Genomic DNA, 19,302 nt, shown 5'->3' on the forward strand with positions numbered 1-19,302 from the left:
TATAGGCACATCTCTAACCTAATAAGAATTCTGAGACATTTTACTTTGAGCTTGAATTTAATGAGATCTTGACTTTAAAATAAAATAAGCCATGCAGTGTAAGAAATCACAGATGAAAGCTCTCACATAAGAAGCGGGGCTTGCTTTAAAGGGCAGAATCTATCCATGTATATATATTAATGTGCACTAAGTTAAAAATAGTTCTTTTTTCACACTTGCTACCTTTTCATTAACTTTTAAAAACTGAATATCATAGAAATTCAGGGAGGAAAGTAGCTAAGTGGTTCTTGTATATTTGTCTCACATGTGTCAATTTAGAGTTACTTTAGATAATTTTGACCACTATCCAAAGTTCATGCATTTTCTAATACTGACCTATATTTTAGCTTGTAATTAAAGAAAGGTAAAATACTTTATTTCATTGAACTTCACTTGAAAAACTGAATTCCAGATAGTTTGAAGCACTTACTGATGAGGATTAGGAAATACTACCTTCAGTATGGTTTATTCCAAAGTTTGAAAAAAAAAGAAAATCTTCATAATTGGACTAATAAACAAAATCGCAATATTGGAAAAAAAAACACTGAAGTGTTAATAGTTTTATTGTTCTTGTATCAATAATCAATGTCTATATAATCAGCAGTCTAGAAATTGAACAACACATTTAATTGGACAATTTGAACTGTAAAGGTCCCTTAAGAATATAAAAAGCAAGGTTTTCACTAGCAGCAGATCCCCCTGGGATACATGCTCGACCTAATCTGGTTTCCAGAACTTTACGTATGTTTCATTTATATTGTTTTGTTAGGTTTTTTTTGTTCACACTAGGGTGTATCTCAGAGGTGCTACTTCATTGGGGGTCACCCTCTTGAGGTTCTGTTATGTTTTTCCAGTTTTCAGTATATGAAAACCAGGATTGAACCTATAGGGACAGTGTGTAGAATAAGGGTTTATGGGGAAGTGGAGTACATGGGGGGGTGGGGATACAAGGGAGATGGTGTCAAGGAGTCCATGTAGAAAATGAATATTTGGAAACTGGTGGTAGTAACAATAGTACAGTTCTTCTGGGTGTGATTGAACTATGATATGATATATGTATTTACTCCTAATTAATAAAAATTAAAAGATAATTTTAAAATAATATAGAAACCAGAGATGTCATGTGGATGACAAAGATCCATTTAGCCCAAACCTTGACCTTTTAAATTGTCTTCATTTGCTTCCAAACTTAACAATAAAAAAGTTGAAATAATTTGTGTTTTTGAATTGTGGTGAAGAATATTAATAAACTGAAAAATACCAGAGGAAAAGACAAATATGACAAGACGAAGTCATATACCCACAGAAAGAAGGGTGGAGGAGTTTGGCTCACTGACTTTGGAAATCACCTCATGTTTGGTAGAATGCCGGCAGTAGTGAGAGAAGCTCTCAGCGCTAGTGCCTGACAACCACAATGGCTTCACACATACAAATGGTCATGAAGATGACATGGGACTGGAAGACATCTTATAAGGTATCCAAGAAGGAGAGCTAACTTAATGACAACTCAACACTGAAGTCCTATAGCTAAGTTGAAAAGAGCTCCTTCAGGTTACTCTACAAAGATCGTTATGCCCAATAAAGGTTTGCATTGTGTTTTCTTTTTGTTTTTAGAATTTAAAAAGTTTTTATTATACATTGCATCAGCCAGCCAGGTTCATTTCAGCTTTTTCACCGCCAGACCTGGGGGCAGAGACTGCTGAAGCTTCTCCGTCTTCTCCTTGTCGGTGATGACTGACCAAGGTGTAGAGGTACCTGCTGCACCGCACCTTGAACTTCATGTTATCCTTGTTCTTCTTGATCTTGACAGACTTGGCATCCTTTCGACGGGCTGTGAGCAGGAAATCCTTGATCTCTTCAATTTTGCGAGGCAGGGCGAGGAGGCATGGACCGGCACCGCGTTGTGCTTTATGAATATTTTCTTTTCCCTGGTTAAGGGGATGACGTTGTGCTGCATGTCTCCAAGCAATGAAGGTTCAATGAAAGGTGAGGTGTGTATCATTTTGATGTTCACAGATTCAAAGTTGTAATTTACTAAATTATATATTAAGTAAAGGGGATAGCATTGATTTTCAATTTTCTAAAAGCAGCACATTTCTATTTTAGTACATTAATTAATTTGAGTATACATTTCCGTATTTTGTTTGACCATTTAACCATCTATATTTTTATATTATGAATGCAATAATTACTTAATAACTATTAAATTAAGATAATCAATTTTGGTAGTTTTTTCCTCTCTAAATAAATATCATGACAAAAAAGTGTAGTTCCTTTTAAATGTAGTTAAATTATACATTTTGTTAAATGGCTAAACTTAGTAAACTCTTTAATGACTAAAAGGGTAACACAAAAGAAAAATAATTGCATGTGTATATTTCAAAATATTCCTGTGATATGTTTGCCCAATACCTAATGTCTATTTTATTTCTAAATGTAACAATGGTGAAAATAATTTGATAATATTTAAAAATTTTATTAAAAACAAGCAATAAAATTAACATTACCCAAAACTCCCTCCATCAAGTGGATTATGACTCATAGTGATCCTATAGGACAGGGCAGAACTGCCACTGTGGGTTTCTGAGACTGTAACTCTATGCAGGAGTAGAAAGTCTCATCTATTTCCTCCTGAGCTATTATTGTTAGTTTATAACTACTGATATTGCAGAAAACAGCCTGATGTGCAAGTACTGAACTAACAGGACTTCTATTCAGAAAAATAACAGAAGCCACAAATAATTTAATTGCATACATGCATTAATTGGGATTTAGAATTATATGGAGTAGTAATATTTCCCAATGCTTTCAGACCCTGCATTGATATTAATCTTCTCCTTTCCATCTTAACCAAACAGAAATGACACCCAAGTGAAGTTGTAGAAAAAAGGAGATGTTTTTATTTCTTTTTATTTTTCATAGGGGAACTGTCACTAATTTCATCGGATGCTTACACAGATAGTTTACACTAAGCAGTTTAATACATTATTTTGTTTGGTTCTTTTTTATTTCACTTTCTTAACAAAGTGATATTCAGGAAGCAAGTTTCTGTCTACTAACGAGAAGAATGGTGAACATACATCAATCTCTCCTGTCATAAGGATTGGAATATATTCTTGAAGCAAGAGAGACAGAGGCAGAAAACCATGTTCCCTGATACAAATAAATCATTCCCCAAATATCCCAAAATATGTTTGATAGAATTAAGTTCAGTCAATCCATGTACACTGTGCATATATGTCTTCTAACATTGCAACTTAGTAGAAGACAGAACTTGGACAATAATTCTTAGAAAGTCTCAAGTATTTTTGAGAAGCAAATATGGACCCCTTGGAAAGTAATTAAATGATGATAATTTTATGGATAACTCTGTAGAATACACTACTCACAAGTATACTCCAATTTAATTTTTGAATGCAGAATGAGAATTAATCAAATATAAAACTTTGTTTCAGAGGAAAATCCTTTAGAATATAAATAAATAGACTCATTTATCAAGTAAATGCTGTCTCATTCCAACCATCACGTCGACACTGTCTCATAGCAACCATACAGGAGAAAAATCCCTGTCTTTCTCCCTCAGTGCTGCTGGCGGTTTTGAACTGTGGACCTTGTGGTTAGCAACCCAACTAGTTATGCCACCAGCGACCCTTTTAAATGAGTAGAGATGGATTTAAAAGTTGATCATTTGTGAGGGGTTTCTAAATGATAAGTTTTAGGAGTCAATGTGTGCAAAATAACTATATTTTTATTTAATGGTTTCTTGACCATAGTATCAAAAATGAAGACTAAGTGTAACATATGCTTTTTCAGTTTTTTGTTTATGAATTTCCAGTACAATGAGAACTTGAACAGGCTTTCAGGAAACCATAAAGAACATAGAACTCATGTATTCTTCTTGGACTTTTGGAAGAGAAGTTATCATTTGCTAATAGAAATGATGCCATATTTCATGTATTAGAATTTTGCAAGTTCAATGGTTTATTCATTGCAAATACATTTTTCCAAAAACTTAAACGGTAACTACATAAACCATGTGGTAGACTCAAGAATCAAATTGACTACATCAATAAAGAGATAGTCAAATAATTTTAGTATCATCAATCAGAACAAGGCCAGTGGCCAGTTGTGGGGCAGACTCTCCAGTGGCCCTATACAAATTCAGGTTGAAGCTGAAGAATACTTTTAACAAGTCCATAGGAGCCAAAATGCAATCTCCAGTATATGCCCCCTATATTTAAGCCAAATTTCTTGGAAAAGATAGGTGAATGCCCATTGCGTTGGTATTTTGAAACACTTCAACTGGCATGGTATTTTGAAATACTTCACTGAAAGCGTGAGCAAAATTCAAGGGTTTAGGAACACCTAAACCCTTGAATTATGCTCATGCTTCCAGTGACGGTCGGGCTAGTTCTTTCAATGCTATTGATTCTTGGTCCTATAATATCTCCTGCAATGATTGAATGCCAGTGAGTTCATTTTGGTATAATGCTTCTGTGTATTTTTGCCATCTTCTTAGATGCTTCTTGCATTGTGGAAGGTTTTGCTGGGAATTCTTCAATACAGCTACTCTCTTTCCACATTATGATAGCTACATGATCTGGTGTCAATTTGGGACTTGAGTGGATCAAGAGTGAATGGGTGGAGCTAAGACTGTCCACCCATTGGCCTGTGATCTTCCTGCATTTGGCCTCATTACAAGCGTTTGATGAGTCAGAAGAGGACTTTATAGATTGGTTTTGGACATATGGACAAATATTAGACTTATGGACTTGATTTGGACTGGGCTGGGATATTTTCTTAACATACAATTACCCTTTATATAAATATCTCTCTGATACACATATGAGACTAGAGTTTTTCTAGTCTACCCAGACTAACACACATATTTAATTCATCTGATTTATGCATACTATACCAGAAAAAGTCCATTTGTATGGTCAACATTTACTTTATTGGAAAAAAAGACAAAATAAACATATTTGTAATGAAGTTGTTGGTCTTATATTGTCCTATTATCTGATATCCAGCTATTTTATTTTATTTTCTGCCAGGTGACAATATTTTCTAACAGCTGATCCTTCTTTGTTTCCACCTACAGCAATGTTAGATCAATGTTAGCTTACAAATTTTAGCTTACATGTTAGATCAATTTTAGCTTGCAAAATTTGGTAAAATCCTTTAATTCTTGTATAATAATTGTAGCAACTGACTTTCTATGTAGGAAAATTGATATTTTTTCTAGCATCAATATGTTTTACTTCAGAATAGATACTACAATGATAGTTTTGATTATTAGTACAACACTATGCTCTTCAATTTATCCTTTATGGAATAGTAGACAATATGATTCTCAAGTTAAAATGGCCAATGGCAATTCATTTGAACTCATTAATGCATTAGATATATATCTTTGTGCATTTCATTGTAATAACTTCCAATGCTAGATCCAAAAATCATATATTCCATGTTCTAGTTACTGATAAATGGTTGATGCTCGTTCGTATTTTAAGTCACACCACATTGTTAAATGGTGATGCCAAAACCTTTGCCTCATCCGTGGCGTGAAGGTTGATTCTATTTTGAAGAAGAAGCATTTCCTCAGTGATATCTTGAGTGCCTTACAGTTATGGAGTTCTCCTGCTGGTATGATATTTGATACCATTCCACTGATATTCATGCAATTTAAGTGTCTAGTTCTTCAGAAGTTGACTTTCTTCTTTTTCCTAACCTGGAAGCTCCTCTGAAACTTACCATCCTGGGTGTCTGCTGACATGTGAAGTACTGTGGGCTTCGAGCATGACAGTAGCATATAAACCATCACAACATAAAGAATTAGTAGATAAGTAGAAGACAACAAATATAAACCTCGAGAGATCAAACAATGGAAGATAATCACACAATATTGAGAACAATGGTCTAACCAAGCTGACATACATCATGGAAGGATACGATCCATTCGAGAACACCTAGAGAGGTTGTATTAGTCTCCATGTTATACCAAATGCTCAGGTAATGGTGGATTTTCTGCTACCATTTATGCTTCCTGATCATATTCCATCCTCCTATAACCAATAGAATGTGTTCATCCTGAGGAGTCAATGAAAACAAGTTGCCTAGTTACATGCTAACAGATTCTAAATACATCCTACTTTTGTTAGGACCCATAAGTCAATGCCTCCTCATTCTGACTCCATGTTTACTAAAGTGAATACCATTTGGTCCTGCGCTATCTTCACGATCATTGCCATGTAGGCACCCACTCTTATTCCCATGGTATCAATTGATCTCATTCTTAGTCTTCCTCTTTCTTATGGCCTCCACTTTGCCATACTGTACCAGAGACGTCTTGTCAATACACAGAAAGGCATAAATGTCAAGCATTGCTAGAAAAAATACTCATAACAATATCTCTATAAACTCACGTAGTATATAAAAAGTTAAATAATATGCTTATAAGCATCCATATTATACAAGAACATTTAGTAATACAATTCTATTAGTCACACATTGGCTTCAGGAAAAAAAGATAAAGAAAGGTTAAAAGATAACAGTGGAGTTTTAGAAGTTCTGCTGGGCCTCTTAAATTAAAAGCAGAGGGATCAACTTAGAAGTTTATGACAATTGTCATTTCAGATGTCAATGTACTAATGTTGTTAGATTTATTAAAAGGTCACAGGTCAATCACTAGGGTCTATTACAAAGAAATTTTAAGAAACTTAAATAACTGCATTGGTGAAATGACAGAAAATTTGTACCAAAATTTTAATTTTATTTCATCAAGGCAATTCACCTGCTTATTTTTCAATCATATTAAAAGGCCATCTTATATAAATTTTATTGGGGAATCTTACCTTATCTATTTGTTAGCCCCAGTAGTATCCCTTTAGATATATTTTCATTTGCCAATCCCAAAGAGCACTTGCAAGAATCCTAATCTGAGTCCTTTGAGTATGCCAAATCTGTCATTTGGATGTGGTTCATATGGAAGAGTGTGGAATTGATAGAGCATAAGAGAAAAAAAAAGATACTACTTTCTGATTCTGTGTCAGTTTGGGGTGGCTTATACTTTTCTGTGATACTGGATGCTAGGTCCCTGATAGTTCAAATGCCAGCGAGGTCACCCAAAGTGACCAGAGTTCAGGATACCTTCCACAATAAGAAGAGACAATGAAGAAAAAAATCTACTGCCCACTTCAGAAAAAGTCACCATTGAAAACCTCATTCATACCATCAAAACATGATCACATATTGATCAGGCCAAATTAGTGAAGAAGAATATTGCCAGAAATACTGTCAGAGGATGGGCTTCTAGATCGCTTCCGAGAAATTTTCTTCTCTAAGTCGAGCGATCCGGGTAATGTGAATGCAGTAAACTTGTGGGAGTAAAGCCTTTGGGATATGAGTGATGAGGCACAACTCAAAAGGAGAGGAAAGAGATGCAACAATCTACAAATAATAAGGACCTGGAATGTGCAGAATAGGAATTGAAGAAAATTGGAAATCATCAAAATTGAAATGCAGCCCATAAATATTGACATCCTAGGCAATGATGAGCTAAAATGGACAGATACGGGTCTTTTTCAATCAGAAAATCATATGGGCTACTCTGTCAGGTATGACACAATCACGAGGAATGGTGTTGCAGTCGTTGTCAAAAGGATATTTCAGATCTATCTTGAAGTGCAATGCTGTCTGTGATAGGATTATAGCTGGTCTTCAAGGGTATTCAATCCATACAAATGTACACACCAAATTTATGCACCAACCACAAAAGCTGGTGATAAAGAAACTGAAGACTTTTAGAACTTTCTTCTATCTAAAATTGATCTAAGATGCAATGAAAATGCATACATAGTTATTGGTAATTGGAATGCAAAAGTTGAAAACAAAGCAAGGAACAGTAACTGGAAATATTGCCTTGGTGATAGAAACAAAAGCAGATATTGCAGGATAATGAATTTTGCAAGACCAATACTTTTTTCATAACAAGTACATTTCAACCACACAAATGATGGATGTACATATGAGATTCTCTAGATGGAATACACAGAAAATATATTGAATATATCTGTGGCAGAGTTCAATATTAGCAACGAGGCCAGGGTCTGCTTGAAGAACAGACCATCAATTGGCATATGTAAGGTCAAGTTGAAGATTAACAAAATTAGAACAAATCTATGAGAGGTAAATAACATCTGAGTCTACCCTGCTTGTATTTGGAGATCATATCAAAAACAGATTTGCAAAAACTGATTGAACATAAATGGCAGAAAACCTGATAAACCTATGGGATGACAAAAATAATATCATTCACAAACAGCAAAAGGTCATTAAAAACAGGAAAGATATAAAATATCAAAGTGAATGTCAGAAAAGATTCTGAAACTTGCCCTTAATTACAGGGTAGTTAAAGCAAATTGAAGAAATCATAAGTCCAATAACTGAATTAAAAAAAATTCAAGGGGCAATTTGGAATACAAAGTTAATTGTGATGATGAAATGTGCAAAAACCTAGAGTTAGCAAACAAAAAAGCAAGTACCCATTCAGAATAATTTAAAGTGAAATCAATTAAAAATTCAAGCATCAAATTTTAATATTACATATCATATATGTAAAATATTGTATGGTGCAGGAATCATAAAAGAAGTTGGAAAGAACGCACAGAATCATTGTACCAAAAATAATTGATCACCATTTCAGCATTTCAAGTGGTAGTGTATTAGCAAGAATCAAGGTGCTGAAGGAAAACGTCCCAACTACCTTGGAAAGTTTTAGCCAAAACCAAAGCTCATGAGTCAATGGAATACCAAGTCATATGTTTCAGTAAGTTGATGAAGTACTAGAAGGACTCAATAATCCATGTCAGGAAATTTGGAGACAGTTATTTGGCCAACAGAATGGAAAAGATCAATATTTGTATCCATTTCAAAGAAAGGTTACTCAAGAGAATTATCAAACTATAGAACAATATTATTGATATTACACAAAAGTAAAATTTTGCTGAAGATCTTATAACATACATTGCAACAGTACTTTGACAGGAAGTTGCCAGTTCATCCCAGAGTCAGAAGGACATGTGGAACAACAGATATCATTGCTAATGCCAAATTAATTGTTGCTGAAAGCAAAAAAAAAATCAAAGAAAGATGTTTACCAGTGTTTTACTGTCTATGCCAAGGATCAGCAACACTACAGACAATTTGGGGAAGAATGGAAATCCCAAAACATTTGATCGACCTAATGTGGAACTGGTACACAGGCAATTGTGCAAAGTGAACACGGGAGAGCCGTGAGCTTTAAAATTAAGAAAGGTGTTCAACAAGGTTGCAGGCTCTCAAAAAACTTAATTGACCTGTATGTGGAACAAATAATAAGAGAAGCTGGGAGGGAATAGTATTAGAGACAAAAATGAGATTCTGGCATGCAGAAGACAGTGGATGACAGAGGTAACCCATCATACATTTGTGAGATCTACATAGAAATAAATATCTGATCAGGAACATCGTCCTCAAGGCCTGGTGGGTCAGGATGTGCTCCACTTTCTCCTCCTCCCCCTTCATCTGCTCCTCCTCCCGCTTCATCTGCTTCTGTGTGCTCTGATCAGATATGTCCTTCTCCCTGAGCTGAAGATTCAATGCCGTCCTTTGAAATAAATTCTTTTGCGGAGAAGGGCAGGTGACCACGTAGTAGTTGGAATTGGGGCCAGCCCCTCAGACCTCTCCACTGGTTCCCTACTCCATGTAGGCATGTTACATTCACATCTTGGAGCACTGGGTTGAAGTCTGGCCCCTCTTTCCCTGTGAAGATATAAACAATACCCTCCTCTTGGGTGGGTTAGTGCCCTGTGCCCCCGCTACCCATTTCTTTATTATTATTATTATATTTTTCCCTTTCCCCAACTTCTTTTTAGTTGGCTACCAAATGTATCCTTGTATTTGGTCTGGTCCCTGCCATATTATCTGGTCCTCACCCCAGGAATGTTTGTGTATAGTAGTTTTTTCCCTATGCCCCTTTTGTGTTTTTTTTTTTTTAAGTTTACCTCTTCAGACTCATGTTGTACTTGGCCTTTTGTGCTTGACTTACTTCGCTTAGCATGATTTCCTCAGTTATTCTCATGCAGTGCAGCAATGAGCTTCATTTGTTCATCACTGCTTTTTAGCGATGCATAGTACTCCATTGTATGTATGTACCACAGCTTTTAAATCCACTTGTCAGTTGATGGAGATTTGGGTTGTTTCCAACTCCTTGCAATTGTGAACTGTGCCACAGTGAACAATGGAGCACAGATATCTGGCCTTGGTTTATTTCTTGGCCCTTCTGGGCATATGCCCAATAAGGGGGTGGGGGATTACTGGTTCTTATGGTAACTCGATTTCCATCTGTTTTAGATATTGCCAGATAGATTTACATAGTGCCTGTACATACTTACAGGTCCACCAGCAGTGGATGAGAGTTCCTATCTCCCCACAGCCCCACCAACACTTTTTGATTTCTGATTTTTTTGAATTGGGCTACCTTTGAGTGTGTTAGGTTGTACCTCATTGTTGTTGTAATTTGCATTTCTCTTATGGCTAAAGATCAGCCATTTTCTCATATGTTTGTTGGCCATTCAGATTCCTGCCCCTGTGAAACTTCTGTTCAGGTCCTTTGACAACCGCCTCAGTGGGCAATTAGTTGTTTTTTTTTTCTTTTGGAAGCTAACAAAATATTGTAGATTTTAGTAATAAGGCCTTTGTCTGATGTGTCACTGCTAAAGATATTTTCCCAGTTCTCTTGGTGCATACTTTCGATGAACACAGGTGTTTTATCTTCAGTATATTCCATTTGTGAATTTGTGCCTCCTCTGTGTTTGTGTCCTTCCCTATTTCTGATAGTGTATGTATTCCCTGTGCCACATGGATGGCCCACTATGAAACATGACATGCTTACGGACCCATAGCCCTACAGGGGACAACACCAGAGATACAGTGTTGGAATTGCATGAGATCTGATCCCGCCACACCGAGGCAAAACACTAAGGGGGTGCAACAGAACAACAAGGGAATGGAGTGGTAAGGTCCCCAGAGAATGCTGAAGGTGGGCTTTGGGTCCAGGGTGTGGTTCCCCAACAGACTGGACTGGAAAACACTTCTAAATTCCAACAAACAGTCCTTGAATTAACTACAAGCTTTTCTTTCTTGATGTGTTTTTTCCCCCCATTGGTTTGTTGTTGATGATGATTTGTTGCATTTTGTATATTTTTGCTTGGTTTTGCTCTGTCTTGTTTTTGTTCATGTTATTATCTCTGAAGGTCTACCTAAATAAGATAGGCTAGATGAACAATATGGAGGAGAAAACAATGGGACCGACTGTTCCAGGGGGACCTGGGAGAGGGGGAGGAGGGGAGAAAGGTCATGGTGTTAACAAACCCAGGGACGAGGTAACAACAAGTGATCCAAATCGGTGGTGAGGAGGGTACAGGAGGCCTGGTAGGCTGTGATCAAAGGTAATGTAACCAAGAGGAATTATTGAAACCCAAATGAAAACTGAGCATGACAGTGGGACAAGAGGAAAGTCAAAGAAAATAGAGGAAAGAGCTAGGAGACAAAGGGCATTTATAGAAGTCTAAATAAAGGCATATACATATGCAAATTTATTTATATATGAGGATGAGAAATTAGATCTATGTTCATATATTTTTAGGTTTAATATTCAAATAACAGAAGGACATTTGGCCTCTACTCAAGTACTCCCTCAATGCAAGATTATTTTCTTCTATTGAATTGGCATTCTGTGATGCTCACCTTCCTGGACACAACTCCTGAAGACAAAGTGGGTGAATAGGAAAATGTGGTGAGAGAAAGCTGACGATGCCCAGCTATCTAAAGAAATAGTGTCTGGGGTCTTAAAGGCTTGAAGGTAAACAAGCGGCCATCTAGCTCAGAAACAACAAAGTCCACATGGAAGAAGTACACCAGCCTGTGTGATCACTAGGTGTGAAAGGGATCAGTTACCAGGCATTAAAGAATAAAAAATCATATCATTGTGTGCTCACCTCCATGATATGATTGCTGAAGACAAATGGGTGCATAAGAAAAAAGTGGCAATGAAAGCTGATGGTGCCCGGCTATCAAAAGATATAACTTCTGGGGTCTTAAAGGCTTGAAGGTAAGCAAGTGGCCATCTAGCTCAGAAGCAGCAAAGCCCACATGGAAGAAGCATACCAGTCTGTGCAATCATGAGGTGTTAAAGGGATCAGGTATAAGGCATCATCAGAACAAAAAAAAATCTTATAATAGTGAATGATGTGGGGAGTGTAGTGTGGAGACCCAAAGCCCATTTGTAGGTCACTGGACATCCCCTTACATAAGGGTCTCAGTGAGGAGACGAGTCAGTTAGGGTATTAAGTAGCAATGATGAAACATACAACTTTCTACTAGTTCCTAAATGCTTCCTCCTCCCCCACTATCATAATCCCAATTCTACCTTACAAATCTGGCTAGACTAGAGGATGTACACTGGTACAGATAGGAACTGGAAATGCAGGGAATCCAGGGCAGATGATCCCTTAAGGATCAGTGGTGTGAGTGGTGATACTGAAAGGGTAGAGGGAGGGTGGGTTGGAAAGGGTGAACAAGGATCTACATGTGACCTCTTCCCTGGGGGAAAGACAACAGAAAAGTTGTATGAGCACCTAATAAAATCTCTGATGATTTTCCTATATCCATAATAGAGGGATGGGATGAAAGTAGTTATTATGAAGCTGGTGATAATGTGACAGAATTTTTCAGGACCAACTATTTGTTCATTGAAGATACTTTTTCAAACAACAAAAAGGTGACAAACACATGGACTTTTCTAGATGGAACAGAGATAAATCACACTGATTACATCTATGGTAAGAGATTTTGGAGTTCTTGATCGGCAGCTAAAACCAAGTCGTGGGCTGGATGTGAAACAGACCATAACTGCTCATATGAAATTTTGGGTTGTGAATCAAATTAAAATAAGTCCATGGGTGCCAAAATATAACTTTGAGTATACCCCACCACAATGTGGTGAAGAAAGACGTATTCAAACAACCAGCCCTCGAAGTGAGGCATCAACTAAGGAAGAAGCGCTCTGTGATCCAAAGATAAAAGTATCACAATCCAAATATGAGAAAGGGAAAGGATTAGAACTTACACTGTAAACACTCGAGTAGTAGAAGGCTATAGAGGGCTGTGAGAGCCCGAAATCCATAAGCAGGGTGACTTGTCAGATTAAGCTTCTGGAAACTTCCTTCTAGTCAGAGGTGAGGAGCTGGAACTGACAGGGATTGTTGTAAACTTCATTCTGGTGGATCAAACGATCGTATAAAATGATAGAGTCATTTGATCTCCCTCTTGACCCAATCAGAATTTGCTCTAGGCTCAAATAGTTCTCATTTGTTTCAAAACACAAAGTTCTCCTCTGGCTTTTTGACATTGATAGTGGTCATTTCTATCTTACCCATTATTTTTATTTTTATCTTTATATTAGAACCACTATTATTATTTTCTTCTTTCGGCTTCATTATGGTTTTATGCCTTATAGTTTCTGTTAGTTTTTCTAGTTTATGATGCACAGAAAGAGTGGATGCATGAGACAAGAACTGATGCAGCAGTTCATACTGGACCTGGGAAGGGGTGGAGAATTTCTATGATGAGGGGAATTGGGTAGCAAACAATGATTGAGGGAGAGGGGAAGGAAGCATTAGAACTGATTTTAATGATGTATGTAGCTCTTTAAAAAATAGATTTAACTATGGAAGGGTAAGATAAATTAATATTCTATTAAAATACTTTAAAATATACTTGACCAATGATTACCATGGATAGAGGATGGAGAGCTTTTACTTAAGGGGCATTGAGTTTTGTTAATGGTGGTGAAATACTCTGGAAAAGTATATCAATAATGGATGTACAACAAGAACAGTTTAATCAGTGGCTTTGAATTATACATACAGAAATTGTTGAATTGGAAAATGTTTTATTGTATATATATTTGCCATAATTAAAAAATTGTGACATGAATAAACATGAGCATAAAATGTCCTAAAATCGGTTGGGGTAACGATTGTACAATTCTTTTTGATATGATTGAATAATTGAAAAATATTAAATGTGGATAAAGTGCTAATAAAACTGTAAAATAGAAACCAAGATGAGTTTTGCTATGTCTTGACATATATATGTATATAATACATGAAGAAAGAAAAGGTTAATTAAAGGGCAGAAAAGAAGAATACACCAATATGTATGCCCAAAGAGACCCTTAATCTTACACTTAAGCTTACCATAGCTGAAGTAAATGGAAGAAATGAAGTTAAAGATATGAAAATCAAATTTCAAAAGTTGACTCCAGAAGAAAAGTGTATTAAAACACAATATGCAAGACCTACGGTTAGAAGGAAAAAATAAAATAAATATATTCAGCATATTTCAGGCATAAATAAATGAAGTATCAATTCAAGCTACATGTTGAAATGCTGGAAGATTCTATGAATGACATAAGGAGCATCAGAAAAAGATGGAAGAAAAAGAGCATTCCTGTACCAAAAACATTGGTTGATGTTCAAATATTTTGAGGGGTAACACAATCAGGTACCCATGTTATTGAAAGAAGTCCATACTTTAGCAGAAAACATGGTGCCAGGAGTTGACAAAAAACTAACTGAAATGTTTCAACAAGCTAATGATGCACCGGAATCTCTCATAGGTTTTGGGATGTTCATAATTTATTTGAATTTTTATAAAGCATTTGAATTTTTCATATATATCATGGATTAAATTGTGTTTCTCAAAAAAATGTGGCAGCTACATTTTCATGTGATTCCCAGTACTCTGTGCTATGTTTGTGATTTGAGGTAACTATCTTCCACTTTATGATACAAATTGAAAACTTGTTATAGTTTTCATAAGTCAAGATCATGATGAGTTGTATCTTACATCATATCTTTAAGTGATGGTTTGACCCAATCCTTGCCTTAACTGAAGTCGTTGCCATTTTTCAAGTGAAACTGCTTGAGTCACATTTGATAATACAAGAGAAGAAAACAGATAGAAGGGACCCATCTGCAACCTAAGAAGAAAAACTGGAAATAGAATATATTAGTTGGACCTGGGGTCCCTGCATTGACAACCTCCTGGACCTAGAGGAAGATTCTAATCAAGACATGTAGAAAACGCCAAAAATTCCAGCTCCCTGTGTGATAAGAGGAGAGTGGACCTGTCCTCAATTCCAATGGAGGGAAAACTTTCCAGAGAGTTGGCACAGTGCGTTTCATACCTCTAGCACTCTAAACCATGAGATAATAAATTTCTTTTTAAGCCATGCACTTCTGCCATTTCTGTGAAAGTGGTGCTAACTAACCAGTTGACATCTATAAAGATGTCACGTCCAACAAAGCATATAAGGAATGATAATATTTACATACATCAAAACTGGCTATTTGAATATCAAGTGTTTATACGTTAAAATCATCAGGACTTTATCATTAATACTGTACAGTGAGAAGATATGAGACAAATTGTTGATGTGGAATTTTAAAAAATCTATAGCACCCCACCATTCCCATTAAGTTAGTTTTAAGTAATTACAAACCATTTTACTGCATACTGACATATTACAAGAACACCTTTGAGATTGTAGAAGTGATGTTCCTCAAATGACAATAAAATTAATAAACTGGGAAAATACCAAACTAAGAGATTTCAAATGTACTCTTGATGGACCTATGAGACTAGATATAAGTGCACAAATAATGGATTGCCTGAAATGAATCTCATCTTAATCTTTCACCATTCTTAATCCCATAAATTTAAAGCACCGTGTATTTCCAATGTCATCATGTACATTTTTATTCTACACATTATAAGATAGCCACCTTCACCATCATTCTTATGAAAAGAGTTTGAGAAGATTTTGAGATAAAAAGTAACAAAAGTGTTTAAATATATCCCTCTGAGTTCTTTCTAAATTATTTTCTCCTTCTTCTTAGACCCGCCACAACTGCTGACCAGATAGCTGTTCAAAGAGCAGCAAAGTCCGAGTACATTGCGACATTGCCCATTTGTCATCTGAAGTAATATGAATTGCTCATGAGACGCAGGCTGCATCATATGATCAATGAAGCCTCAGAGCATTTGATCTTATCATTAAATACTTTTTGTTAATAATATGCTCCTATGAATGAAATAAATGATGCTATTTTCTGGTAGATAGTGCTCATTGTCAAGAAATAATGAATAGCACTCAAGTACAGTGTGCGTGGAACACTTCCTTTCTTCTTCACAGAGAGTGAGCTACAATGAAAACATGTATCAGAGATCAAAAGACTATAGCTATGATGGCAGATAGTTAAAAAATATATAACATAGCTTTCCACTGTAAACGAACATTTCCAATTCTTTGGAGTGAATAAAATAAAACATTCCAAGCTGAAAAGTAAGAGATTGCTTTATTACTTTGGTAGATTCCAAGGATGAAGTAATTCTCATAATAAAACTTCATCATTGAGCATTGTCTACATATGACTTTTTATATGTGTGTGTGTGTGTGTGTGTGTGTGTGTGTAAATTCATCAATTTCTGCCTTTAATTGCAGTGTGAGGAAAACAAAACTTAGTATCGCTTTTCAATTTCCCTTTTTTCCACATCATCAACATTTATGGCTCCTATAGTTCTCCTATTTTAGACATTGCTATATACTTATGATCTGAAGAGACAGTTCACATTTATAGAATTAATTTTTCTGCTTTCCCTTTTTGTGTGCACATTTCCATTATGCATGCCTCACCTAATAATTCTTCAGCCTAATTATGCCAGTGAGTCACTTGTCCTCTCTTTAAGCTCCCTTTCTTGTCGGCATTGAAAAGAGAGTCCTTCTAAATGGAATTCTAAGTCATAAATCTAAAAATAAACTACAAGACCTGTCTTTAAAACATTCTGAGCAGGGAAATAGAGCTCTTGTTTTTAAAGAATTTCACTGCTTTCCACAGCTCTCTTGCTAATTTGTGCAAGAGTTTATATTGTTTCACTGCTTTCCACAGCTTTCTTGCTAATTTGTGCAAGAGTTGATATTGTTTCAATATGTCCGGTTAGGCAAAATCTCAAAATAAAACACAACTTATTTGAAAAGTGCATGCATGTTTACATTTTAAATATATTTAGCTAATTTGCATCATTTATATAGTTACCCCAAAGCAAACTCTTGATAAAATCCATACTGATAACATGTTTTTTTCTTTTTATTTGAGCCCTACTTGTCTTTATTTTTTCTTAAAAATAATGGTGATGCCTTTAGATTAAAAGACTGCTTTTATCCTCCCTGTGCAAAGCAAAGAATTTCTGCATCCAAGCTGGATGGTGATTTGGGGGCCATAAATTCTCTCCCCCCCAAAAGTGCCCAAACATTGCCTTCCTTCCTCTTTCTTCCCTTCAGTCTTCCTTTTTGTGCCACCTCAGCAATCTCACTGAGCAGAACCGCCTTGGCCTTGCAGTGGTAAACAAGTGCCGGGCTGTCGATCAAAAACTAGACCTGAGCAGGAGCGGACCGGCCTAAACCGGCACGAACAGATCCCAGCCGCAACACTTATTTTTTCAAAATTATGTCAAAAGGCAACGAAGAACTAGAAAAATAACAGGTATCACCTACACAAATTAATACAAATCCCCAAACGTATCATTTCTAAGGGTTTAATTCCAATTATCTACTTAGAAGATATTGCAAGAAGTACTTGAAAGGAAATCCATTTAAACAATTTAACATAATGTAATATCAAGGATTTCAATCATCAGGAGAAACTGATTCATGGACAAACGACAAACCAGCTGAATCTTGGAGAATAAAAATATGGCCACTAATTTAGTCAAGTTATTTTGGTAAAAATACATGAGAATTATTATTATGGAATTTATAGCAATGTCTATAGCTTGCTTTCTTGTTATTTTTATCAACCAAAGTAGATTTAAATGCATTGAATAAGTGTATTGGACCCAGAGCCAGTTGTGTGTACAGAACAAGGGTACCTGAATGATTTAAAATCAGGAACTATGCATCAGAGTCGCATCCTCTTACCATCCTCGCTCAATCTGTATGATGAGCAAAGAATTAGAGAAGCTGGAGTGTATAAAGAAGAAGGTGACTTCAGGTTTGGAGGAAGGTTTACTAATACCTTCAATACACAGATTACATAACCTTGCTTGCTGAAAATGAAAAAGGACTTGAAGCACTTGCTGATGAAGATCAAGGACTGCAGGTTTCACTAGGCATTACAACTTGAAGCAAAGACACCCAAATCTTCACAATTTTTCCAAAAGGTGAAATCATGGTAAAGAGAGAAAAGATTGAAATTATCAACGAATTCATCTTGCTTGGGTCCGCAAACAATGCTCACGGAAACAGCAGTCCATAGATCAAAGAAGCATTGCATTGGGTAATGTACTGCACAAGACCTTTTTTAAGTGTGGAAAAGCAAGAATGTTACTTTGTGGATTAAGGTGTACCAAATCCAAGTCCAATAGACTCGCATATGGAAGTTGGACATGGAATAAGGAGGCTCAAAGAGGAATCCATCCATTTGAACTGTGGGGCTGGTGAAGAATATTGAAAGTTCCAGGGAGTGCCCAAAGAGCAAATATCCATCTTCAAAGAAGTACAGTCAGAATGCTCCTCAGTGCCAAGGACGGTGAAAAGTTGGCAAACTGAAAATGTGATCAAGAAAGACCAGTCCTTGAAGAATGACATCATGCTTGTTAAAGAATCAAGCCATCAAAATAGAATATGACTTTTGAAAAGATGGTTTGGGGCAGTGGCTGTATTGGTGGGCTGAAACATAAGAACAATTGTAAGAATGGCCCAGGACCTGGCAGTGTTTCTTTCTGCTGTACGTAGGGTTGATAAGAGTTGGAACTAACACAAAGCACCTAACAACAAGAATGATTATTTTTTCACATTGCTAGTTCTGATGTGTTTGCATATGTTTAGCTTTTTATACAGGGATAAAAAAATCTGATCAAGCCAATAAATAGATTAATTAGGTAGTAATAATCTTCCTTGACTTTATCCTACATTTTCTCAACATATTGTTCATAATCAATAATGTACACATCCAATATTCATATATAAGATACATCCACAGTAATCACATACATGTCTTTATAGTTTTTGAAAACTCACGTTCTTGCTTAAATTTATAATTCCAACATCAATCTGCATCTAGACTCATAGTTATTTTTCCATCATTGTCAGCTATGCAC

General features: G+C 36.0%; 1 pseudogene; it reads right to left on the reverse strand.

Moving 5' to 3' along the window:
* Window positions 1-1,696: 1,696 nt before the first annotated feature.
* LOC142439788 (large ribosomal subunit protein eL38 pseudogene) lies at window positions 1,697-6,290 on the reverse strand (annotated as a pseudogene).
* Window positions 6,291-19,302: the final 13,012 nt, after the last annotated feature.

Source organism: Tenrec ecaudatus, chromosome 2 (assembly GCF_050624435.1).
Source record: "Tenrec ecaudatus isolate mTenEca1 chromosome 2, mTenEca1.hap1, whole genome shotgun sequence".
Lineage (NCBI taxonomy): Eukaryota > Metazoa > Chordata > Mammalia > Afrosoricida > Tenrecidae > Tenrec > Tenrec ecaudatus.